General features: G+C 29.1%; 1 long non-coding RNA gene across 1 annotated transcript in view; it reads right to left on the bottom strand.

Annotated features, from left to right (window-relative positions):
- Positions 1 to 8,881, bottom strand: part of LOC136795431 (uncharacterized) — a 25,482-nt gene that overhangs the window by 3,317 nt on the left and 13,284 nt on the right. The window contains exon 2 of the long non-coding RNA XR_010843034.1: positions 7,913 to 8,174. This is a non-coding gene — a long non-coding RNA (uncharacterized lncRNA). The remainder of the gene's footprint in view (positions 1 to 7,912; positions 8,175 to 8,881) is intronic.

Here is an 8,881-nt window from a genome sequence, read left to right as displayed (position 1 = left end):
TTCCTTATTCATTGCAATATCATTATCATTACAACTGAAAAAAATAACAGGTTGTCTATACTCTTTTTCAACTAAACTTGTATAAAAAATCATTGTTTCCAATCATGTGGGTAAATGATGTATGTAGTTATCTTAGTCATTGAAATGGGTCTTGAATTGAAAATATTTTATTATTATTAGGATGTGAATAGTTTTAAGTAACATCCATTTTAAAAATAATGGTACGAATGGGGCTATTAAAAAAAATAAAATTATGTATTTGGCCAGAAATCATGTTTATAATTCTATTTTTTAAGGCATCTTTAATTCAAAGTCGATACAATGTTCATCCTTTAAAATTTAAATTATGTATGTTAAATAGGTAAATTATTAAAATTTATTTATTCAGCAAACATTACATTACATTAGGTAATTAAACAAAAATATTAAGTTATATTTTAAAGGATGAACTGTGTATCGATTTGGACTGTATCTTAATTTTATGTATTTTTCTTCTTTTTTTCATTTAATTTGTAATTTAATTTTAAAAGTTCCTATATCTTTTAATATAAGCCCGGAGATGAGATGTATATTTCTGTTACGATTTAACTGGGTGTTTGGGTTAGATATGTTACAATTAAAAATTTGGAGAAATCAATGCCTTCCGATTACTTTCGATTACTAATTCCAACATTTATTTTTTTACAGTTAAAAGTCATAGTAGAAGGTACGAAGGATACAAATTAGGCATTTTTTTTTCAAAATTTTTAATTAATTAATTAAGCACCTATTTAAAGTAAGAGAACACCTATTATTAAATAATTGGAAAAAACTTATTTTTATTGTAACGAGGCATCAGATCAAAAGCCATTACGTAATGTACTTATTGAAACAATTAAAATCCTGAAAAAATGTCTAACGATTACCATATTTTCCAGATTGCTGACCGATTTCAATAGTCTCTCAGGAATCTTTGGGTAATATTTATTGTGTGCTAAATATTAGGTTCCATTAAATGCTCTTGGGCTTGTTAGGTTAAAAGAAATGGTTGGATTGAATTTTAATCCTATAAAAAATATATAGTTTATAACTTATTTTTAATTAAGTTTTATTTTAAGTTCCGACCCGTAATACGCTAGTATAATTTTGATTTCCGTGAAATAAGCTATTTCCTTAAAAAAATTTAGCATGAAATACTAGAGACAAGAATTATAAAGTTAGTGAATAATCAATTTAAAAATAGTGTTTGGAATTGCTGTGATATTATTTTAATATTTATTTTGTTTTAAAAATATGACATGGGCAATTAGCCTGCAAGAGACTTTTTAAAGGATATATGACATCAATGATTAAGGTATATTCAAAAACATTAGTGTTGTGTGAGAAAATAATGTAATAATAATATAAAAACAAATTTTTAAAGTTTGCCTCCTTGAGAATGGCTTGAGGGCCGAAACGTTAGATATGTTTTGAAATAAACAGTTGAGAGTAAGAAGTGGATCAATTTTTATTTGTGTTAATAATAAAATAATTCACTCTTAAACAATTAGTATAATAAATCATTAAAATAAATGTTTTAAGAGTCTGGTAAAATATTCTTTTTTTAATTTTATTTCAATTTAATGTTTATTTATTTCCTAATAACAACTATAGTTTTCATAAGAACTAGAAAGAAATTTTAATTTACAGATGTGACAAATATTTATCTTCAATTTAAAAAACATATAAGAATTATAAAACCAAAAATATTTTCACTCATTCACTAACTACTTTTGATGAATTGTCTCTAATAATGCATAGTGCAGTTGTTTACATCTGAGCGACAGGATTACAAATCCTTTTTCATCATTTGTTTTACTAAGGCAGAGCCATGGGTGGGACCGGGAGGTGATGCAGTGATGGATGGACGCTGATGGAGCCATAATGGAGTGAGGCCGTTCATTGGCTATTCATAGCCCGGGTTTACTCGAGTCCTCTTAAGCCAGCAGCTACTAGACTAGAGATCGTTGAAGAAAACAACCCCTACATCGGTTGGTTCCGCGGCATGGCAGTACAGCCTCGTCTTGCGGGTTCCATTGCCAAGGCGCAGGCTACTTCCTATACTTGGGGGGGATTTCGTACGAATGGAAGGTTTGGATGTGGACCAAGGGATTACTTTTAATCTCTGATGTTTAGCGATATGGTCCTTTGTGCACACCATTAGATAACTTTCTGTCTTTCTTCGAAAGTTATCTCTTTTTTCTTCATTGCTATCTCTTCATCTACTTCCCCTTTCTTAGGTCTATCTTTGTGTCATCTACACAGTAATGACTCAAGATCCCCATTTGGAAACTTGGTTATAATTGATTTCTTCTTAGGCCCTTTCTTACTGACAAAATATTAAAAATAAACGATTACAACTGAATCACAATCATTTGGAAAACAATGAACTTAGCTGTCGTATTTTCTAATAAGAAGATAAATGTAAAAAAAAAAAATAGCAAAAATAAAAGGGATAGGATAAAATAAAATTTTAAATTAATCATAAAATAAAGCAAGGATAAAAGGGAGTAGATAGTGGGGTATCATGAAAAAATATAAAATAAAGAGGAAATTAAAAAAAAAAAAGTTTTATTATTAACACAAACAACAATTCATTAATTTATTATTATTGTTTTTATTTGTTAAATTAAAAAATAACGTTAGTTAAATTTTAAATAAATTAAATTTATTGATAACAAAGTCCTAACCTGTTGAAAGTAGGTTTTGTTGTTAATGAGGTTAAATATTGACAATATTTTGTGTGGAAAAGTTTTAAATTTTAATCATAAAAATTTGTTAGTGAATAATCAATTAAAAAATAATGTTTGCAACGGTTGTGCTATTATTTTAATATTTATTTTGTTCTAAAAATATGACATGGGCAATTAGCCTGCAAGAGACTACAATATAGTATAGAGAGTATAATAAATCATTAAAATAAACGTTTTAAAGGTCTGGTAAAATATTCTTTTTTTTATTTTATTCAAATTTAATGTTTATTTATTTCCTAATAACAACTATAGTTTTCATAAGAACTAGAAAGAAATTTTAATTTACAGATTTGACATATGTTTATCTTCAATTTAAAAAACATATTAAATTATCAGATAGGTATTGAGAAGTTTATATTTTGATTAAAAAAAATTAAAACATTATATGTTATGTTTAAATAGTACATAGAAGTGTTTAAGTAAAAATTGAGGCGTTCGGTCGTATAAGATGCTAACTCTAATTGTGTATCAATAAATGTATGATTTTATAAATTGTGTAATAATTTTTAGGAAATTAGTTTTCTTGAGAGAATACTAAACAGATTGATATTAAGTCAGGATTAGTGACTCCTGGTTGAAGGTAAAATATTATAATTAACAAGTACTTTAACTTTTAATTAGATAATAATTAAGAGGAAACTGTAGAAAATTATATTTAAAGAACCCTTCATAGTAGAAAATTAGAAAAAAAATGTTTTTTTCTGTTTTACATTTACACATGAATCCTGGGTTGCATATTAATAATATGCAATAAAAATGTATGCTTAATTTTCTTACATTAATGTTTTATTATTCAGTTTTTTATTTTATGTAACGTCTTTGTAATTAATTATTACTTCAGTTTGTTTCTAGTAAATGTTTGAAACATTTTAAGTCATTTATTTACATGTTTGTCCATAGTTGTACTTAATTTACAAATAAATGGGCGCCTAGTAGCTTAACAATAATTTACAAGTTTTTTTTTTTAAGTCACGTACTTTCTATTGGATAATAAATAATTGATGTATATATTTTTTCATCTTTTGTTTTTAAAATTTTAATCTACTGACTGTTATTAGGAAGAGTCAAGGCGTTGTTTCTAATAAATGTAAATGATTTAGTTTCAATATTGTTGACAAAGTATAAACATTCAGTCGGTATATAGATAGACAACGGCGGATGAATATCAAACTCTGTATTTGTCATCGTGACTCGAAATTGGAGGGTTGGTTTTTGAGTAATTGGTTAGCCTTATACCAAAGGGAGCGTCTTCCATTGGCTTAGGCGGTTGACGTCTACACAGGAAGTTTATTTGTAGAGGATTATCGGGATCCCAATTCAAGCCTACCTCATTACTAATACAATTTTGCCGTTGCTGAGTTTTGTTCATCCCCTCGGATTACCAAAGCAATCCTCTGCGCGATAGCGTCTATGTCTAAAAATACCAAGACTCCCCTGTACTGTTGTAGAGTATAATGAAAAAATATCAAATAAAAGTTGCTATTCTACTTAATCAAATAAATTCTTTATTATTTTGAACATTCCAGTGATTAATCATAAAAAAAATATTAAAATAAATATATAATTATTTTACCAATTTTAAACCAGTAAAAGTGAGTAAACAGATCTCTGAAAATTGCCGAGAACAATCAGAACATCTTCAGCCTCAACAATCTCGGCCGGAATATCCTTCCGCTACATTTAATTTACAAAAGTTTTTCAATCAGGATACTCGCCGGTTGCCAAATTTACAAAAGACGACAGTTAGTTGTAACTTTTTTAATTAAAATGAATTGGCGAATTGAGGGGTGGGGAGGGAGGAGTAATTGTGTATGCGGACGCAGTATTGTAAACAGAGATCCCTCCGGGAAAATTAGGAAGGGAAAGAGAAAAGGGTTAATTTCGGGATTTCACTTTTGTCCGACCTTCCTGTCTTTCTCCCTTGGGCTAATGGTTTTCGCTTTAGTTAAATTCCATTCATTTTAATTAAGGAAGGTATAATAACTAATTTTATTCCATTTCGGAGTAAATTCACTTTGTTTGATTATTCAATAAAATTACGAATGTGTTGGTGCGTGAATTATTATTATTTGTATGTATTACCATCGTAGAGAGTAAATCTGAAACAGCCCGAGGTGCTCTAATCATTGATTTTGCCCCTTGATCTCTGTCAAACAGATCCTTTACCAAGTACTGACGTGCAACCACTGACCAGTGACTGACATGAAATCCTTATTAAGGACTGAAACGATAATTAATTGCACAAATCTACTAAATGATATCTAAAATAAAGTTTTAATTGATACACTGTAAAAATCTGAACTGTGTTAAGTACAACTCACCTAAGACTATGTCATCTTATGGGAGCAAAAAAAGGAAAACATGGCTATTAATTCACTTTAATTTTTTATTATCTTAGTCAAAACTATGCATAATTACTATTCAAAATTATTAACTTTGTCAACCACAGTTTGGGGAAATAACAACTAGCGGCTGGTTCAGAGCTCCATATCTTTAGCACATAGATCACAAAAAAATCCCTAATGAAACATCAGTTAAAAAAGAGTAAAATGTTCACTAAAATGTAAGCCCTAAAAGAGTTATTTAAATAGTTTTCGGGATATACTTAAAACAGAAACAAAGCGTAAATAATGCACCACAAAATCAGTAGTTAGTGAACTGATGTTTAAAAATCTATGACATAATTAAACGTAAAATACCTATTAGAATTCAAATTAATGCTAGTCTAATTTGCTATACTGTAGTTTATGACGTTTACCTTCCTGGAAGTTGTAGTTTTCGTGACATTTCCACAAATAAATTCAGAAGATGTTGATTTCTAATACAAAACGGTTTGGTATATGAAAACCTATACCTCTGGAACCATAAGACATAAAGAGGTCTGCCAGCACTCATAAAAAATTAGTTTAATTTACTGTAAAGTAGCTTGTGACGTTTATCTTCGTAGAGGTATTGGTTTATACATGATATTTACATATAGCTATGAATTTTACGTATGATACTACTTTTACTTATGATTGGTAAAAATCAATTTCTATTAGCAAATATCATGAAAACTATATAAAATATATATTTTTAATTACTTTATAGTTTATACGACTAGCTTTAATTTCCGGCAGATATGTATTCTTTTATTAATTCCTAAGATATATTTTTACAAAACTTAAAATTTGTCCAAACAACTAGAAATCAACATTTTGTGATTTTATTTTGATGGATGTCACGAAAACTACAGCTACGAAGATAAACGTCACCAACTACTTAATTGTTCATTCAACTGACATTAATATTTGAGTGCTAATAGACATAGGTACGTCCAATAATTCCTGAGAATCTATAGACGTGTATATATGTACTTTTTTTCCCAAAATAATTTCATTAAGCGCTGATTTTACATTATTTCGTTTTTTAAAAAACTATATCTTGAGAACTATTGCATGGAAACTCCTCTATTAGTGCTCATATTTTAGCAAATTTACTCTACTTTAAATAATATTGTATTAGGTTTTCTAGTTTTATTTTGAATTTGAAAGACATTCTCTGAACGAAAAATTATTTTTTAATGCATAGAAACATTCACCATTTTATATTCCCCCTAACTATAGTTTGGATCCAATTGGCTCTTGTTCTATATGAAACCTTCAAAGAAACTATCCAGGCCAACGATAAACTTATAAGAAATTTCAACAGTCTCAGTCACTATTGCATACTTAGCGTGGACTCTCACTTATACAACAAGCCATGAAATGGATTATTTCAGGAAAAAAGAAAATTTTAGTCGCCAATCAGTATTTAATTGTACTTTACACCAAATCTATCTGTGGACTGACTAGTACAAGAGCCCAAGAGGAGAAAAAAGGCAGTTATCTCATTCCAATTTTTTACTACTTTAATGAAAACTATGTATAATTAATGATAAAAAGTGATGAGTCTGCCAAGTATAGGTAGGGAAAATAAAAAATGGCGGCTGTTTCAAAGCGTTAAAAAAAAAATTTTCATTCGGAGCTCTGTATCTCAAAAATTAGGAACAACACAAGAAAATCGAGAATGTTATTTAAAGAAGAGTGAATTTCCTAATATATGAGCCCTAATAGAGTTATTTATGTTAAATAGTTTTCGAGATATAGCTTTTAAAAGCAACATTAAACATTTCATAAAAATGTTGTATAGGACGTACTGAAAGATCAGGAGTTAGTGAATTTATTTTGAAAAATTTATAAACAGATTAGCACTCAAATTAATGCTAGTTTAATGAGCTATAAAGTAGTTTATGATGTTTATCTTCGTAGGAGTACTAGTTCACATGAAATTTGCTAAAATAAATTGATTTATAGTTGTTCGGACAAATTTTCATTTGCCAAATTCATATTCATATGTGAATATCATAAAAACTACTACCTCTACGAAGATAAGTGTCATAAACTACTTTACAGAAAGTTAAATTTCCATTATTTTGGAGTGTTGGCAGACATTTGTGCAACTTATGGATCTAGAGATGTATTTTTTTCAAAAATACAACATTTTATAGGAACAACTAGAAATTTACATTTTGTGAGTTTATTTTGTTAAATATTATAAAAACCACTACTCCTACACACTATTGCTCCTACGAAGATAAACATCATAAAATACTTTATAGCTCATTAAACTAGCTTTAATTTGAGTGCTAATAGACATATGTGCGTCAAATGGTTTTTGAGATATAAATTTTTCAAAATAAATTCACTAACTACTGATTTTTCAGTACGTCCCACACAACATTTTTAACAAATTTTGCTTTAGGGCTAATATTTCAGCAAATTTACTCTTCTTTCAATAATGTTCTCTTAGATCTTCTAGTCTTGTTAGTAGTTTTTAAGATATAGAGCTCTGAATAAAAAATTAATGTTTTGAAACAGTCGCCATTTTTTATTTGCCCTACCTGTACTTGGCAGACTTATCAATTTTGACTAGTAATTATAAATAGTTTTCGTTAAAGTAATCAAAAATTGGGCTGAGATAACTGCCTTTTTTTCTTCCAAGCTCTTGTACTAGATCAGCTGGCTAAGAAAAAGATTTATAATCTGATACTTTACTGTCAAAAAGTTTCATCGCCCATATACCTAGTTTGTGTCGCTAAACATGCATCCTGTTCAACTAACCACCATGTATTGTTGATTTCCCAAGATATTTATCGTCGCTTGTGGTGAGGTTCGTTAGAGTTAGATCCTTGGAGTTGGGGATTGTTCTAAATCCGAAGGAGTAGGATTGGTCTGAGGTAGAACCCTGCTTCTGTGCCAAGCCCGCAGCTCCCCTAGGGTTTTATATCCTCTATAATTGGCTGGATAGTCCTCTCCACAGTTGGCACATCTATCTGTAGTATCTTCAGCTTCACGGAGGGCATTTTCAAATGTGTTATACCACCTACAAGATAAGAGACATATAATAAACAATTTTTTCGTTCATTGTCAAATAACTGCTATGTAATCGTTATAACATCTAAATTGCGATTCCTCATAAGCACTTTAATAGGGAAATATACAGTGGCACTTTTATGCTTTAGCCATGTGCGAAAATACGTTCCAATGCGAGAGTAGGGGAGAAGAGGAAATAATCATTAATTTTTTTAATAAATGCTAGAAAATAACTAACCGTAAATAAATATATAATAAACCACAATTTAAAGTTATAAAAATAAATAACAAACAAATTACATAATGTATTTTGTGAACCTTTAACGTTACCTCTTTTCATGAAATTGAATATTAACAAATTCGCATTGAAGAAGCTACAGTGTAAATTCTGATGGTATTCTTGGAGGAACAGATGAATCTGTGTCATGTCAACAAGTGTCATGATAAATGAATATGCTTGAAATTAAAAACAAAAAAACTGCAATTAATTATTATTTACGATCTCATAGTGGTTGTTTGTTTTATTTAGTAATATTAAATTTTTGTGTTTGTTTGTTGTTGTTTGTTAGTTTTGAAAGGGCGTTTAACAGCCTGGTCATCTACGCCCGTTGGTTGTTGGCTTTGGTAAGGCCTAGTTGTTTTAGTCATAGCTTTGGTATGGTGTACTGATCCGCACCAATTATAATTAAATTTGTGGCAATTATAATTTGTTTAATA

The sequence above is a fragment of the Halyomorpha halys genome, unplaced genomic scaffold (genome assembly GCF_000696795.3).
Source record: "Halyomorpha halys isolate HHAL.00 unplaced genomic scaffold, Hhal_1.1 Scaffold798.1, whole genome shotgun sequence".
NCBI lineage: Eukaryota > Metazoa > Arthropoda > Insecta > Hemiptera > Pentatomidae > Halyomorpha > Halyomorpha halys.
The sequence above is the reverse complement of the archived record's forward strand: the minus strand, read 5'-3'. Positions and strand labels throughout refer to the sequence as shown.